Raw genomic sequence first — 18,199 nt, forward strand, 5'->3', positions numbered from 1 at the left:
ACAAGTGTGAAGTTCTGCATTCTGAGTAACAGAACATGAGAAACATACTGGATGAGGGATATACTTCAGGATAGCAGTGTGTGTGCGCACAGTAATTTTTAAGGTGGACTGTAGTCTAAATATAAGTAAGTGTGATAGAGCGCTACACACAAAAAAGGCTAAAGTGATGTTGGGATGCATCAACAGAGGTATAACATCCAAATGACAAGATGTCATAGTGTCACTGTATACTGCATTGGCCAAGTTGTACCTGGAGTACTGTCTGCCATTCTGGTGGCCTACCTCAAAAATGATGTGGTTAGACTGGAACAGGTACAGAAGAGCATAATGAAGATGGGCCTGGGCCTGGAGACCAAGCCCTCCGAGGGAAGGCTGAGAGTCTGGGGAATTCTCAGTATGGAGAAGAAAAGGCTGGCGGTGGAGAGGGGAGGGTTGTTCTTTTTATAAGTATTTGAAAGGTCACTTAGAAGAGGGCAGGGAGACATTCCTGATGGTAGCAGAGAACAGAGCTTGCAATTATTGGTTCAACCTATGAGCTTGGGGAAATTTTACAGCAAGAGTAGTTCAGCAGTGGGATCAGCTGCCATGGGAGGGGATGAGTACCTTCTCACTGGCAGTCTTCAAGCAGCAGCTGGACAAACACTTGCTAGGGATGGTTTAGACCAGGGATGTCAGACACATAACTCTTAGGGCTCTTATCCAACCTACGAGCAGCTGGTGTGAGGGAAGAAAGGCAGAAGGGGGGGGCAGGGTTGTTACAGCTGTCAAGAAATAGAAAGGAAATTGTTAGGCAGCAGGACTATTAAGCTGAGGTAAGATAATGGGATGGGGAGGGAAATGGCAGTGGATAGATACAATGAACTAAAACCCTGTCACCACACCCAGCCCCAGGGAAGCACACCTAGCCTTGACCAGGGCCTTTTTGGTCCTGGCCCTGACCTTGTGGAAAGAGCTCCCGGCTGAGTTGCTACCTAGCCTGGAAAAAATGTCCTATCCCTTTATCAAAAGACTAGAAAATAAGCCCGCTGTACTTTAAATACAGCGGGCGCTAGCGGGGCTCAGGAGTCTGGCGGGTTGTGCTGGGGCAGGGGCCGGACCTGAGGGCGGGCGTTGGGTGGCATGTGATCCGGCGGTGGGTTGTCCTGGGCCCCCGCTCCCGCGGCGCAGCCTACCTCGGAGTGTGCGGGCAACGGTGGAAGTCGGTGGTGGAGCAGGAGATGAGGCTGCAGTTGAGGGGCCAGGTCTTTGGTGGCGGAGCTTGCGTATCGGTCGTCGTCGGCGCTGGCCACGGCCCCGCAACTGGTTTCCAAGGCTCCTTGGCTGGGCGGGACGTGTGCATGTGGGGTGGGGGCCGGCGGCAGCACTGCCGCCGCCGTGTCCTGCTGCGCCGGGTGGTGGCACGGGCCACTTTCGGCTGTGTGGGCCGGGGGCAAGGTGTCCTGGAGGCGGAGCCAGGGCTGCAGCGGCTGGCCCTTCCTGGGCGTGTGGCGAGGCTGTGACCAGCCGCCTGGAAGATGAGCGAGGTAATCGCGGCGGGCGGCCGCATGCGTGCGACCTGGAAGGGGGGCAGATCGTGCCTCCCGATTAGTCAGTCCGGCGGAAGGGGCCTGGCACCCTTCCTCATCCCGGACAGGGCCCGCCCTCAGGGCCCTTACTGCTTTATTTAATCCGCACCCCGCTAGGAGTGGTTAAAGATAGCATTCAGTACAAACTGACCAAGTAGCAAACTGAGCTACTGCATAGTTTTTGCACTACAAGGGCAAATTTGGGGTTCATGACTGGCAGCTGTCCTGGGGGGAAATGTCCAATTCCTTTAATTCCTCATGTGGAAATGAGCAGCTAAATCTTCTCATGACATAAATAGATAAATAGCATCCTATTAAATAAATAGCATCCTATTAAACCTACAATAAAGGGATAGGATGCTTGAGCAATTGCCTCTGTGATACTATGAAGCTAATTATTAATGTGATAAGCCATCCATATACTGAGGAGTAATCACTGAGAAAGCTCCTGGGACCCGATTACCTAGGACCTCATTTTGATTACTCTATATATTGGAATAAATCTTATTTATTATTTTATTTATTTATTTAGATTTATATACCGCCCTCCCCAAAGGCTCAGGGCGGTTTACATTAAAACTAGTCAACGATACATGAAACAGTCTTAGCGAGAATGTTTTGAATTTTGAAGTATTTATCAGCCTTTTGATTAAATTGGTTTCTTCATTCAGAATCTATCGAGGGGACTGATTGATTGTTTTAGGAAAGAATTGTCATATGGCTGTATTTGGATGATGTGACACAGTTTACTAATTTAACAGGATTAACTTTTGCTTTATATTCCCACTGTCATGATGGTAGTTCATAGTCTGAGGAAGAGTGTTTGCACTAGAAAACTCACGCCTCGAATCTTTGTTGGTCTTAAAGGTGCCACTGGACTCTGATTTTGTTATAGCACTCTTCTGTTTTGAGAAGGATGCCAAATTATGTCCAGGAGTTCTTTAAATGTTCCAGTAATGACTGTTTCTCCCCCCCTCCACCCCCCCACACTGCTTCCCTTGCCTGTCCTCTTCCCCACCTGCATAAATGTACAACATAACAGAGGGACTTCACCTTCAGTATTTCCCTCCAGATTACCAGTTTCTCTCAAAGCGATGTGTGTTGGTTTAGTCTCATTAAATTTCACTCCAGCAGAGGGCAGAGAAGGTTTATTCTATAGGAAACCAGACTGGATTTCTAATTAATGTAATACTAGACGGGTTAGCCATGTTGGTCTGTAGCACCGAAATAAAACAAATCCAGTGTCATTTTACAGACTATTGGCTTTCATTAAACCAAGTTCTAAGTCACAAAAACTTAAGCTGGAATAAATGTGTCTGGAATTGAAATGCCCATTTTAGCTGAGAGCGAAAGAATCTTCCTGGAGAGTGCGAGCCTCCAGGACATGTATATGTTAATTGAGGAACGCATGAATTGAACTTTCATTTAAGCGGTTTAGCCACTGAGTAAGGTATTTTTGAAAACGGGATATTGAAAGATCAGGACCCTGTTTTGAGGTGGTTGTTTTTTTTTTTGAGTTTTCATAAATGGCAAATTATGCAAAAATTAATTTATGATTTATCTTGAACTTTATTTACAATACAGTGATTACACTACACATCATATCTAAATAAAGAATTCTAGATAAGCTGTCACATCAAAAGTTTCTTTGTTTTGGATTGGTGATTCGACTAGCCTTCATTTGTCAATTTTTAAAGCAGCACTGGAAAGAAGATACTGCTATCGTAGCTAATCTTCTTACTTTAATAGATTGGGTTACATATTTAGAAACCTTTCAGATTTCAAATATGTGAAGAAATTATGGTCCTCAAGTATAAATATGTGGCACTAACAAACTGGGATACTTCAAAACCTTCAGACAAAAGGGCTAATGTTTATACAGCAACAGGAACAACCTTAATGACTAACCAAAGAAGAACTTGTGACTTGGCTCAGATCCCATAGAACTGCTGAGATTATTATTTCAGCTTGTTTGGTAAATACTCCTGTTATTTTTATATAACACTTGGGAAAGGCAGAGGTGCAAATTCAGTCACGCTGTTCCAGGAAAACCAGGAAAATCAACTGCACCAAGTTCAACATAGTCTCCCAAAATCAAGAGGTTCGTGTTTTTAAACCTGGCTTTGTCAAATATTAAAAAAGCTAAGCATTAAGCAGCTTGGCCACCATTCATCTTTAAACCGCCCGTGGTGCCGTGGGTGCCACGGACTAAATAAATGGTTAAGGGCTTCTAAGGTGGGATTTGTCCGTGATGAGGAAGGGTCCGGATTGGACCCTTCCTCAGGACAGACAATTGGAGGGACCAATCGGCAGGCGCGAAGCGCCTGCCGATTGGTCTCTCCGATTCCCAGCCCCAGCAACTGTGAGCCGCGCAGAGCGCGGCTCGCAAGTGCTCCCAGCCTGACGCGGCGAGAGGCACGAAGCGCCTCTTGCCGCGTCAGGCCGCCGCCCGAAGGAGCCCCCGGCAGTCGCACGGAGCGCGGCTGCTGGGGGCTCCCTGCCTGGTGGCCTGATGCGGCGAGAGGCGCGAAGAGCCTCTCGCCGCATCAGGCTGCCGCTGCCGAAAGACCGCCACCCAGGGCAGCCCCCGCCCCATCAGGACGCCGCCGAAGACAGACCGCCACCCGGGGCAGCCCGCCGCTACCGCCGCCGAAAGCCGGCCGCCTGGGGGAGGACACGGAGCCCCCACCCACAGTAAGTCCCTAGCGCCCGCTGTATTAATCATACAGTGGGCTTGATTACTAGTTATCCTATATTTGTTTAGTAAAAGGGAAGTATTTATTTCAAAGATCCAACTCCAAAGGGCAGCAGAATACATACAAATTGCACTGGAGACCATAGCAAGCCTGCTGCAATCCACCTATCATGAAATAGTGTTTAGCTGTATCCCTGCAATAGATGGAATCAACCAGCCAATACACTGATGCCTCCCTGATGTCAGGTTATCACCAGCCACACACTCATTATAATATGGGAGGGAATAAAGGAAAGGCAGCACTTCCAGCTTCCAGCTATTGGGCAGCCATGGCATGACCAGTAGGAACCTTGGAATGAACATACTCTAGGTAACTCTCCAGTAGGAACTTTGGAATGGACATACTCTAGATAACTCTCCAGATGTAGGTTCCATTTCCTTCATGCACCCATGTTTCCTTTTGCCATGCAGACAGACCGAAGCCCACTCTGACCACCTGTTCTTTTTCACAGATACTTCCACATGAATTCATCAAAGCAGGAGGGGTTGTTTTCAGAGTATCCACTGACTTTCCATTTTCCAGGTTGATGCTTACTTTGCTGCAATCTTTCCCATATCCAGTTTTGATAAGATTGTTTGGAAAGATCCCAGGAAAAGTGTCTTTCATGGTTCATGTTGGAAGTGAAGGACTTTATGCTGTGTCTTAGCCACAGGTTTCAGAGAGGGTCTATAATAGAGATACAATAAAATCAGAGTCCAGTAGCACCTTTAAGACCAACAAAGATTTATTCAGGGCGTGAGCTTTCGAGTGCAAGCACCCTTCGTCAGACTATGATCTTCTTACACGACAGGGGATATATAGCAAAAATCAATTCTGTTACATCAGTAGACTGTGACGAAGAGTGCTTGCACTTCAAAGCTCATGCCCTGAATAAATCTTTGTTGGTCATAAAGTTGCTACTGGACTCTGATTTTATTGTGCTACTTCAGACCAACATGGCTACCCATTTGTATCTATCCTTATAATAGAGATAGATAGGTTTGGATACAGAACATCCTTTCACTCTATGCTCTGTGGCTATCCCTTTGACGTGTAGAATGGTACTCTTAAGGAATCTTCCTTCTGCTTTTGGCACCTTCTCTCCGTGCTTTGCCACACTTCTCCGTCTTGGTACCATGAGAACAGGACATGGAACCCTGCATCTCCATCCATCCTAGTTAGTTAGATCTCTCTCTTTCTCTCTCTTTACTATTCTGTCTAGAATGGATTTCCTTATCATAAAGGGTCAGTTTGAAAAGGTAAGAGACTTATTTTATCTCTTGGTTTTATCTCTAGTTAGTTCATCTCAGTTCTATCTTCTACTTGTATTTTTCTATAAAGACGTAAACTTATACAGATTTTGGGACGTTATCCTGTGTGTTTTAATGGTATTCTGACCAACAAAGCTTTATTCAAGGTATGAGCTTTCAGGTGCATACACACTTCTTCAGATACACCCTATTTGCTGGGCAGCTGGGCAGGAGTTACCTCTTAAGATGGTGGTTGGGGACCATAGGTGGCTGCAAAGAAGGGACAAGGGGATTAGATAGTTATATCGCCAGGGTACAGGATTGTACATTTTTTCTTCTGTTTTATCATTTTATAGTAAACCGACATGAGCCAGAATGGCCCAGGAGTGGCAGTCAACAAATACAATTAATCAGTACGTTGAATGAAACCTTGTTGGTCTTAAAGGTGCCACTGGAGTTAAACTTTATTCTGCTACTCTAACAAAACACGCTGCTACAGCCCAGCACCATCTCATTGTTTATTTTTCATTCCACTGCTTCATACCATCTTGGCTCCCCACTTAAATGATTTCTAAAGTTATTGGGCTGCTGGACTGGTATGGTCAAATATGAAAGAAACATTATGGGGCATGGAAATGCAAATTTCAAATACATAAGATCTGTTTTGCTATAAGATCTGATACCTGTAGAAGTGAAAACACAATTTTCTGTTCAGTTCAGACTGTAGGTAGGTGTGACAGTAAATGTCAACAGAGCAAGAGGTGATTGGTCCGTGAAGATCAGACAGCATTGCCTCAATTGGTAAAAGAGCTGTTAGTAAAAAGGATCTTAAATGAGTTTGATAGGTTTGGAGGAATCAAGATAAAAGTGAAAATTCAGCAGAATAGTCCCAAGGTTCTCATGACAGAGTTCTAGTCAGTCTACTCACACCTAGTAGTGGCGGTGTGGGGGCTGTTTCATCATAGCTTCTTTCTATGGTGTTTTAGTCATAATATGTTTGTTGACCCTCCACAGCAACTGGTTGGCCACTGTGTAAAACAATACTCTGAGCTAGATTGACCACAGATCTGATCCAGCAGGGCTCATGTTATATTCTTCTTACATTCTCAGACAGCACTGGTTTTGGTGCTTGCAGGACTGAGGTGGCATAGTAAATGTTTGCAAGACCTAATCTGTCAAAGAGCCTTGAGTGGTGGCAGAAATATAGCTAACTGAGCATGGGGATTTTTCCCCTGGCTGATTAAATTGGGAAGGAGCAAGGAACGAATATCTGCTTACCTGAATTGCTAAACTATTTTCCTTACTAAGAAAATGTACAGAATGCTAATTAAATAAAGCATCTAGAAAATGATTTGAAAAATTAAACGCCATTAAGAGTGCTTTGGATTTATTTATTTATTTATATTTATATACCGCCCTCCCCCGAAGGCTCAGGGCGGTTTACAGGGAACAGGAAACTGATACAGATACTTGTGACTAGCAGGTAGAGATGTCCGAGTGCAGATTTCCTGTTTCAAGGGACTGCGGCCTAAACATTCTCTTTAAAATACTTACTTTTCCATATCTTAAGTTGAGCCTCCCCCTACTAGGAACCCCCCCCCCAGATAAAATGGAACAATCTCATCTGAAAAAGCGATCTTCAGAAGAACAGGCACTATACAAACAAGAAACAACCAAGTAACTACTCAGCAGATCTCAACAGCCAAATGCCCTCTAGCACCAAACCTCCTGTCCTGATGGAGATGAGAGCGGAGCAACTCTGCACATTAGACACTGCTGCTTACTGCCCACATGCTTATTTCTATGAACAAAGGCATTTATTGCAGAGCCTGACTTGCTAAATGACATCTGCAGCTGCTAGGAGGACTCATTCAAAGAGAAGCAGTCTCCCAATCAGGCTGATTCAATCTTAATCACACATTACTGAGCTCTTGTGTTTCCCAGCAGTCAACAGACAGGTTCTGGGAATTCAGGTCCATGCTTGAAACATCTTGCAGGTATTTTGGGGGGTGGGCTTAAGCCTACTCCCATGCTCCAACTACTGCAATGACTCTAGCGCAGGGGTAGTCAAACTGCGGCCCTCCAGATGTCCATGGACTACAATTCCCATGAGCCCCCCTGCCAGCAGTCGCTGAAACTTACATGCACACTCTCCAGATTCATGAGCTTCCCCAACAAGACAGAGCATCTCACGGGTGCTGTTTTAGGTCAGGAAAATGACATCAGTGGGGGGAGGGACTTCAATCCTCTCTCCCCAAGCACCAGGGTCCCAATTCAAATTGAAAGGCTCTCTGCACCTGGACATTTAAGTCCCAGGCACAGAACACAGAGCATGTCTGTTGTCAGGACAGGCAGAGAAGTAGGGGATACATGGACTTTGTGATGTGCAATTAATGTATGAGGCTTCATGAGAGCTAGTGTGGTGTGGTGGTTAAGAGAGTTGGGCTGGTATCTGGGAGACCCAGGTCTCATTCTGTGGACACTCAGGCCAGTCACACTCCATGGAAGCTTGGGCCGGTCACAAGCTTGGGTCAGTCACACTCTTCTCAGCTTAACCGACCTTGCAGGGTTGTTGTGAGGACAAAATGGAGGAGAGGAGAATGAAGTATGCTGCTTTGGTTTGCCTTTGGGGAGAAAGGAGGAAAACAAACCAACAAATAAAATGCCAGGATCTGGAAGATGAGTATGGAGATCAATTGTCCTAATGTGCTGTACATTTTTGAGGCATACAGGGAATAGCATGAGGTTACTTATATACAAACCACTGTTTAATATAATCCTGTTTCTTTGAAATTTTGCCTGATATTTTTTTTAACAGAAGGTCCCATAGTCCTTGAAGTGGCTCTAAGAAAATTGGGAAGGAGAAACTTATTTGTATTTCCCCATCTACTTCCTATCTTCTACATGTGTATCCACTCCTATAACAGTGCTCAAGAGGAACTTGTTGTCTGATTGTTCTTGCAGCTTACATCAGTGCAAAGCTCTGCTTTGGAATCTCAAGTAGTTGCTGGGTGTTTCCTGCCTCCCACATGTTTCCTTTCATCTCCACTTCCCAGAAGTCTATGGGGGGACAAACAGCTTCTCATCCTGCTTCTGTTTGCTAACAAAGACTGAAGGTCTGGCATGGTAATCACTAGTCTAAGCCAAGTACCATCTAGGCTGGATAGTCATAATGATCCCCTCTTATGAGAAATAGATGGTATGATCCACCTATTGGTATAAAATTCATACACTCCGGATAAAGATTCCTGGTGTCTATACTGGTTGAAAGCATAATCCAGCAACAAATGTCATGTGATAATGACCAATGAAAATAGCAACCAGCCGAAGAAAAGATGCTTGATCTGTTCAAATTTGTCTGACATTCTACATACAATATAAAAAAAACAGGTTTCAAGATCAGGGGCCACAACACGTTCCTTCCCCTTCTATTTCTTTCCTCCTTAAAGCATCCAGCCTGGTTAAGCGTTCTGAAGAACATGAAAGCTTGCAGTTCAGTGTCATTTGGTCTTGTCCAGTTGAAGTGTATTACTTGGCTACAGGTTTCGGATTTGACTTTCTAGATAGCAGGCTGGATTCAGTGAAGTATACAACAGGTACAAGGACATCCACTTATGTAGTGAAACTTTCTCATATCCTAAAATTGGGCACAATCACACTGCCCCATAAATGGAGAACTCAAAGAAAGTCATAGTTAACAGGCAAAAAGGCCTTGTGCCCATGGAAACACTGTGCTGGATCCAACCTATTTCATTTCCAAAGCAACTGGAAATCTCCTTGCCCATCTTCCAGTTGTCCATTATGTTACCCAAATTGCTTTCACACAAGGAGCTGATACTGTTACTGCATTTTTAACTGTCAGATCAAAACTTAGTCTGTATTTTTGATTCATCATACTGGTCTTCAGGAAGTGATTATAGCATTTACCTTAGATACAAAAAACTTTGTTGATATCATATCTCAGGAAGTCTGTTATTTGTTCCCTGTTGACTCTTCAAGCAGTGAGTAGGAGTAGCTGAAGTGGAATTTCAAATATGATTTCTAATTAGCATCTGCCCACTCTTTTGGGTCAGGAATGAGCTATGCATGTATGGGCTAAGTTGGAGAAGAAGGAACAAAAGCAAGTCTCATTGCAAATGCAAATTCTATTATTAAACAATTATACCATATTTTCATGTCGAAAGTAATTGCAGTCTTGACCTCATTTGCCCTTTTACTACTATGAGTTAGGTCAGTTTCGAATGTTAAACAGAAACTATGAAATAAGTCCCCTGCTTTAATGTGGTATCCAAGTAAGCATGGTAACCGGAAAGCCAAAATGCACAAAGGCTGAATGGTATCCTGAAGGCCAAAATGCTCAATATGACCTATAAGCAAACAGCCCACCCTCCATCCCTCAGTGGCAAAAAATGGCACTGGGGGGAAGCCTGAAGCCTCTCCTCCCCTTTGAAACATTCCTGGGCCAAAGGACACAACAGAACACTTTGAGTGTGAGTTCCTCCAGTTGCAGTAACCCCCTCTGACCAGTTCAGTGACTCTGACTTGAGTCCTCAAGGGAGGAAAGTCAGTGTCTGGAGAGGATTAGAGGGAACAGGGAGGGACCAGCACTGCAGAAGCCTCCACACATGAGTCACCAGCACCAGAAGACAACCAAAACAATGCCTGGGTGGTGGTAGTTCCTTGCACGGTCTTGTTCAGAGTACAGTGCAGCCTCCGGAACTCTACCACCTACCTTAAGGGCATCTGGGCCCAATCACATCTCAGACTGTACCCCTTGGGTGCTAGATCCTGCTCTTAACCTGCCAAGTAATAATCTGCAGGGTAAGTCCTGTTTCTCAAGGAGACCAACAGACTGAGAAGCCTGAGGCCAGAGCACTAAACAAACAAATGGCTACAAGTTGGGTTGGGTACCCATGAACTGACTCATGTCATATATTTTGGTCCCGAGTCTCTTGGCTTCAAGGCCAGTGATTTTGCTGTGCTGCTGGCTCAAGTTAAGTTCTTGGTTCAGGAAGTGCTTTAGATATTAAACTTGCAACTGTGCAAACCTAAAGTCCAAACAATTTCACAAGGGTACTTGGCAATTCCAAACACAGTTGGAAGCACAGGTACAACCACAAATGCACAATTCGTCCTCCACATCAAAGCTGGGGTGTTATTATGTGGTTGCCCACTTCCACCCATTCTACATCTGATAAGCAACTCGATGACTGCAGTCTTTGTGATGATTGTTACAGTGCCATTCACATGGACCAGTCCCATAGGAGGGCAACATTCAAGGGTAACAATGTCACATTGCATGCTAATTGCATTCCTGCTGAAGATGCTAGTTATGTGTTCCCCTCTGCTACATGATTTAGAAAAAGAAAAGTACGTGAGGCCTGCACTTTTCCTGGAATTACAGCTGATCTCCAGACAATGGAGACCAGTTCCACTCAAGGAAAAGCAGCTTTGGGAGGTGGACCCTCTGAAAATAACCACATAAATGTATCCATGCTTCTAAGTCCACAGGATTGCTGCCAACTAAAGGGGTGGGGGGCTATAGCATTCTCATACCACTGCAGCTTGCATCGCAGGCTACAGAGACTACAGGCAAGAGAAAGGGAGTTGATAGAACACTTAATTAATTTATTTAATTTGAGGCTGAAGCTGCAATATAAACAGACAGTGGTGGCAACATATAAAATTCTTAAGTCCCCCAAACTACACTGTAATTTAAAATCTGTATATTGGTATCTGGCACCAGGGGGTCCTCAGCCTGGGGTTCCCAGGTTTCTTGCTGGCCACTGGAGATGGGTGATGGGTAAAGTTGCCAGATCCAGACTGAGAAACTCCCGGAGATTTGAAAATGGAGCTCAAGGAGAGCAGGGACCTCAGTGCCATGGAGTCCACCCTCTAAAGCAGGGGTAGTCAAACCTGTGATCCTCCAGATGTTCATGGACTACAATTCCCATGAGCCCCTGCCAGTGTTTGCTGGCAGGGGCTCATGGGAATTGTAGTCCATGAACATCTGGAGGACCACAGGTTGACTACCCCTGCCCTATGGCATCATCTCCCCCCTGAGCTCCCTCCACTTCCCTGAGACACCTGTCTCAGATCTCAAGAAATGTTACAGGCCAATGGTGGAACATCTTCCTTTGTTACCGATTGCTTCTTAAAAACACAGAGGGCTCAGTCAAAAAACATAAAGGCAGCACATTTAAGATGCAAGATTCTGATTTGTATGCTACATTTATGGTATGGTAACTAACAGAATGTGGTACAGTGTGGGTACTCATTTGTGTGGAAACTGCACAGTGGCTGGGATGCTTTTAGCACGACCTCGCAGTATAAACCACCCAGATCCATAGGAAAGGACAGCGTAGAAATCTAAATAAATAAATAAATAAATAAATATAGGGGTTGCGGTCAAGGTCAGCACCCCACATGGTTGTGGGAAGTCATTTTTCTCTCAACGTTGTTTTCCCCCATGGAATGGTGCCCAAGAATAGGCCAGTCCTTGGTCTCTGTCTTTCATGGGTGTCAGCGGCTCACAAGCTCCTTGGTTGATGTGTTGTGTATTATGCTGCAGATTATTTAAATGAGTCAAAACATTATTAAAAAGCCCTCTGAAATGTATAAAGGACCCAGACAAATAGAGAATCCACAAAGGGAATGCAGAAGCATGAATCACAACATGATAGACCTAAGTTAGGAGTACTCTTATTTGAAAACAAGCTTCCATTTCTTCTCTGCATCAAATTTTTAATCAGATTTTTTTAAAGATGCTTCTCACCACGCCACTGCTACAGCACCCAGCTCATCCTGAGTAATCTTACTCCACCCACATGACCCACCTTGCCAAAAAAGAGGTTAAAACTAGAGAGCCAAATGAAGTCCAAATGTACAGACAATACAAGCATTTTGAGACCCCGATTTTTGACAGAATAAACTTCCCTGGACTCCTTTAGGCATTATCTAAGCGACATTGGGAAATATTTTAATGAATTTGCCCCATACTCCTAGGGATGCCAGCCTCCAGGTGGGACCCTTGGCTTCCCCTGGAGTGATAGTGTATCTCCAAACTAAAGAGATCAGTTCCTCTGGAGAGAATAGCTGCTTTGGAAGGTAGACTCTATAGCATCCTATTCCACTAATGTCCCTCCCAGCCCCAGATCCTGCCCACTACTGGCTCCACTCCCCAAGTCTCCAAGGATTTCCCAGCTCAGCACAGGCAACCCTATATACTGCTGAGATAATGATTAAATGACTCACTGGTGGTGTGATGGTGGTAGTGAAGCTGTAGTTAGAGTTTTGTGGTGTGCAGTTAGGGTGTTGGATGTGGATTTGTGAGACTCTAGTTCAGATCCCCATCATGGTGACCTTAAGGCAGTCATGAGTCTGAGGGCTCCAACACCAGCTCCTTGATCCTTTAAATTTAGAGATAAGTAATCCCATTAAGCTTCATGCCCCTGCTACGGATGTCTGCTGAAAATTTAGGTAGTCATTCTAAGCAATGAACCAATATGCCAGAGGTCCTCTACCTTTTCAAACCTGCAGGCACTTTTAGCATTCTGACACAGGGTGGTGGGTACAACCACAAAAATGGCTGTAGAGTCAGCCTGCAAATATCAGGGAATGAAGCTATGCAAAATTCTTAATAGTAACTCCCCAATATTTCAGTCAGATGCTCTGTGTAACAGAATGCCTTTTAAAAATAAACACAAGTGAGACAGGGAAGAACCACCCCTGAGGCCTGCACTGCTATCAGTTTTAAAACGGCAGGGCCAGGGGCAGGGGCAGGTCTTCAATGGATGGGACGGCTTCCCCCCCCCCCCACACACACACACACACAAGGTTGGAGCCAGATGAAAAGGCAGGCCTGGCTGAGAGAGGAAGGAAAGGCCTGCAAGGAAAGGAGGCTGGCAAAGGGGCTTGTTCAAGGGAAGAGTAGAGACAGCTGTCACTGAAAGTGTGGGCCCCAGGACTGGAGACCAAGAGGACCAGGGAGTAGAGACCAACAGGCAGAGCTGCTCCCTGGATGAGGCAAGACTGGCTACAAACCCAGATTATAGGACTCGCAGCAGCTAGAGTTGCCAACTCTGGGTTGGGAAATTCCTGGAGGTTTCTTTTTGGAGGGGGTGGGGGAGCCTGGGGAGGGGAGAACTACCAGCAAGGTATGATTCCATAGAGAAGGCATGGCCAGATGTCAATGAACTACAATTACTATGAGCCCCTGCCAGCATGCCAGCAGGGGCTTCTGGTAATTGCAGTCCATGGACATCTGGAAAGCCACAGTTTGGCTGCCCTTGCCATAGAGCCCACCCTATAAAGTAGTGGTCCCCAACCATGTTCAGGCTGGGGACCGGCGGCAGCAGGGAGGGCAATTGCCTGGCCACGCACGCTGCGCATGCACACCCGTGCATGTGCGCATGCGCAGCCAAAATGTGCATGTGTGGCACTTTGGCGCATGTGCGAAAGTGCGTGCATGCATGTTTCTGCCACACATTGCGCGTGTGCAGCCCTACTTCCCTCTCCCCCCCTCCCACAGTAAGAAGCTTGCCGGGCAGCAAGCTTGCGGCCTGGGAAGTTTCTTACTGCGGGGGGGGGGGGGAGCCACGGCCCGGTGGTTGGGGACCACCGCTCTAAAGCAGCCATTTTCTCCAGGGAAACTAATCTTGGTTGTCTGGAGATCAATTATAATGGCAGGAGATCTTCAGGTGCCACCAGGACGTTGGCAACCCTAATGTCAGTTGATGGTCATGATGAGGATGGACTAAATGGAGAATATACCGTGTTGTGGATGCTCCTGCTGCAGGAAAAGGTGTTGAGTACAGCAGTGATCTATTGTAAAAAAAATATTTTCTTGCATGCATGGCTTACTTCCAGCAATACAGGGAGCATCTTTCTCCTGTTGGGGCAGCTGCTACTGAAGCAGTCTTAAAAATCTGCATGCCCAATCAGATTTCTGGTGGCATTTGAGTTCTGCAGGGCAAAGGCTCTGTCTGGTCCTGCCCACTTTCTAAAAGCACTTGGTGGGCACCAGGAAAGGGGGTAACAGGTGCCATAGTATCCATGGGTGCCATGTTGGAAAGGCATAATTGAAATAAAACATGTGAATAAATATATTCATGATTGGGCTGAGATGAATGTGTGTTCTGAAAAGAACTCAATTAGGTTATCTTATGAATGTTCTTTCTCTCTCTCTGTCTCTTTTAATAAAAAGAAAAACAGTGGATTAAAACAGGAGGGCTACCAGGAAGCTTTTAAGAATTCATTGGTGAAATATTACAGACATAAATACATAAAGGTCAAGTTCAAAGTCTGGTCTAGTATATTTGCATGAATCTTACGAAAGGATTACAAAAAATATGGCGCATGAATGAAATGTACTACTAAGGCAATACATTGTTCGAGAGGAGGAAGACAACAACTGCAAGACCAGATTGGCTCGGCTTAACTGCTGCTGCTTTGCAGTATGTTGTTTGTTGGACTTGCCTCTGCTGCCAATTCATCAATTCATTCTGCAGAACTGTTTTTCAGCTTCCATTACAACACTGTGTCTGAACCTGGAAGGCACTGTTATCTTTCAGCACCAATTTTTGCTGTAAAGGTTACACAATGCAAGCTTTATTTCCTTTGATTACTACCGTTGTGTCGGGAGTTTTGTTTATTTCGAACATTTGTATGCCACTTCTCTAGGAACCTTCCTATAGCAACTCAGAACCTAAAAATAATTTTAATATATAAAGATATTAATTAAAATCTAGTACTTAAAAAGCCCCAGCCCAGCATAATAAAAACATAGATCATAAAACCAGATCACAAATAATTTAAAACAGCCGTTTCTGGGCTAAAATGGTGTATAAAAATCACCTCCTTAATTAAAAGTCTGGAGGAGTTGAAATATTTTGGGCTGGTGGCTAAAAGAAAACAGCCTAGGTGCTAGGCAGGCCACAAAAGGAAGGGCAAACTACATATAAGGTGCCACCACTGAAAACATCCTGTCTTTAGCAGGCATAGAAAGGAAACAGTTCTTAAACTGGTGGGCTGGAGAATTTGGAAAGAGGAAGTTGTCCAGGTATCCTCAAGCCATTTGGAGCCTGGAAACAAATGGGTAGCCAGTGGAGACCATTCAGCACCGAGGTAATATAGTCCCTGTATTTTCCCCCTGACAACAGACTTGCTACCTCGTTTTGGATAAGCAGTGGTTTCCAGACAGTTTTGAAAGGCAATCCCACATGAAGTGTATTAATCTAATATAACCTGGTTGTAACCAGAGCATGTATCACTGTGGCCAGATCAGTGATGAGCTCAGGGTTACCCAGTGGGATTCATGTCATCCTAGGGCTACTAACCTCCAGGTGGGGCCTGGAAATTCCCTAGAATTAAATATGACCTTAAATTGAGTCTTTAAATTGTTCCACAGGGTGTTCAACCAGGCCTAAAACTGAGGTGTTCCACCAGGCATGTGGTTGAGGCCTGGTTTGGTTTGGGCTGGGTTGCCATCAATATGTGAATGACACCCAGCTCTTCCTCTTGATGGATGACTGCCCTGACTCTCCCCCAGAATCCTTAGCCAGATGCCTGGAAGCAGTGATGAAATGGATCAAGCAGAGTTGTCTGAAGCTCAACTCTGCAAAGACAGAGGTCCTGTGGTTAGGTAGGAAGGGACCATGAGAGGAAGCACGTCTGCCCACCCTGGATGGTGTGCAGCTCTCAGAGACACACTCCGCCAGGAACCTGGGCATGATTCTGGATGCTTCCTTTAGAATGGAAGCCCAGGTCACAAAGGTAGTGCGGCTGGCATTTTACCACCTCTGCCAATTTTAATCTTAATGCTATATATTTATAATAGTGTACAATTGTATCAAAATTATGTAAACAGCTCTGAGTCCAAAGGGAAGGGCAGCATATAAATACAAAACAAAAACCTGCAAACAGGGCTGCCAGCTCTGCGTTAGGAAACTCCTGGAGATTTGGGAGCCTGAGGAAGATGGAGCTTGGGAAAGAAAGGGACCTCAACAGGGTATGATGCCTCAGGGGCCACTCTCCAATGCAGCTACTTCCTCCAGGGAGACTGATCTCTGTAGTCAGGGGATCAGTTGGAATTCTGGGAAATCTCCAGTCCTCAACTCGAGGTTGGCAACCCTGTCTGTAAAGTATAGCAATCTGTTACTCTGGATGCAATGACAGCCTTGGAGAGTGAAATCTATGGGGCATCACAACACTGCTGAGCTCCTTCCCTCCCTAGACACTGGCCCCAAACCTCCGGAGCGTCCCAAACCAGAGTGACAACCCTACACGCTGTATCTGGAGAAGCAAGCAGTGACTCGCAAAATCTCGTGCCCTGCCTCAAATTGAGTTACCCTTCAAGGTGCTGCCATTGGACTCTTATTCGTTTCTACTGCTACAGACACAGCGACCCGACTTGATCTAACCCTATGTGAGAATGAGGATAAATTTAGTCATCCAATTTGTATACCGCCCCTCGCTATAATTTGAACTCATATCTTTTGCCGCGCTTCCTGCCCGAAACCAGCGTCTCACCTGAAAGTACCTGAGATAGCTTGCCCTTCAGCGTGGCCCCTTTAAAAACTAACACGTTTTGATTTTATTCCACGAAAACTGGCGTTCCCGTTCCATCCAGCCGACCCCCTCCCGCCGCTCTTCGCGGACGCGGGACGAAACACATCTTTCGCGACGAAACCCTCCCCGCGTACTATCAGCGCTCTCTCCTGACAAGATAATCGCAACAACGTCAGACCCAATCAGAAAGCGAGGGCCTTTCGGAGCGCCCCCGATTCACCAATCAGCACGTGACCGAGCTCTCAAGCGGTGTGCCGGGAGTCGTAGTCCCACCCGTCCTCTCCGCCCCCTCGCGGCTTTCTTTAGCGCATGCGTTGTCCGGACCCCGCTTCGGCTTGTCGTTGCTTCCGTTGGACTCGGACCGGGTGCCATCTTAGGCGAGGAGTCGTCGCCTTTCTGGCTGGTAAGAAGTATGTCGAGGCGCCTTCTGGGGTCGGGCGAGGAGGTGGGTGGGCCTTGGGGATGACGGCTGTTCTCGTTCCCCTGTGAGGTGCTTCCTTCGGGCGTTGGGCGGAGGGTCTGAGCTAGGCCTGACTGCTCCTCCGGCGACGGGGGGGGGGGCAGAGAGGAGAGCTCGCAGCAGGTGCCGTCACCATCGGGGGAAGAGTACGTGATGGAGGGGCGGTGGGGAAAGGCAACCCGGGCAGGGGAGGGTCTCTTGCTGGCTTCCCGCCGCCTGCCAGCCTCCTTCCAACTTGCCTTGGGGTTCCTTGACTTTGTGCCGTCGGACTGAGCGGCGGCGGCGGCGGGGGGTTCGCCTCCTTCTGATGCCCTCCTTGGCCTCACCCCAGGGGAGGGTTGGGTCGGGTCGGGTGGCCGTTAATTCCGCCCCTGAAGGCATTGAAGACCCAGAGAATAGAAGACGGTTTGGCTACAGCAGGAGTCTTCCAGGTGCCCGCAGCCAGGTGGTTAAAGGATGGCTCGAGCGGGGTATCCTCCTGCTCCGTATCGGTCGTGCTCGGCCGTCTGGTGGTTCTTTTAGCGTCGAGGGGAAAGGGTGTGGCCCTGAGGTTTCCCCACCATTCGACTTGTTTCCCAGCGTTTAGGGCCCGTTCTTGTACATGTTGCAGTCCGTTGAGGT

General features: G+C 46.4%; 1 protein-coding gene and 1 long non-coding RNA gene across 4 annotated transcripts in view; one reads left to right on the plus strand and one right to left on the minus strand.

The window, feature by feature from the left end:
• Positions 1 to 6,547: 6,547 nt before the first annotated feature.
• On the minus strand, positions 6,548 to 18,195 carry LOC143836252 (uncharacterized). Its single transcript, XR_013230560.1, has 3 exons — positions 17,080 to 18,195; positions 12,805 to 12,959; positions 6,548 to 8,174 (listed from the first exon to the last, which is right to left on the minus strand). It is a non-coding gene; the product is annotated as an uncharacterized LOC143836252 (long non-coding RNA).
• ITCH (itchy E3 ubiquitin protein ligase) overlaps positions 17,403 to 18,199 on the plus strand; it is a 65,512-nt gene continuing 64,715 nt past the window's right edge. The window contains exon 1 of one of the 3 annotated variants that reach the window (XM_077335309.1): positions 17,403 to 17,521. The gene's annotated coding sequence lies outside the window, so the exon portion shown is untranslated. Of the gene's footprint in view, positions 17,529 to 18,199 lie in introns of all 3 variants that reach the window. The other 2 variants (XM_077335308.1, XM_077335310.1) reach the window with 2 other exon arrangements.

The sequence above is a fragment of the Paroedura picta genome, chromosome 4 (genome assembly GCF_049243985.1).
Source record: "Paroedura picta isolate Pp20150507F chromosome 4, Ppicta_v3.0, whole genome shotgun sequence".
NCBI lineage: Eukaryota > Metazoa > Chordata > Lepidosauria > Squamata > Gekkonidae > Paroedura > Paroedura picta.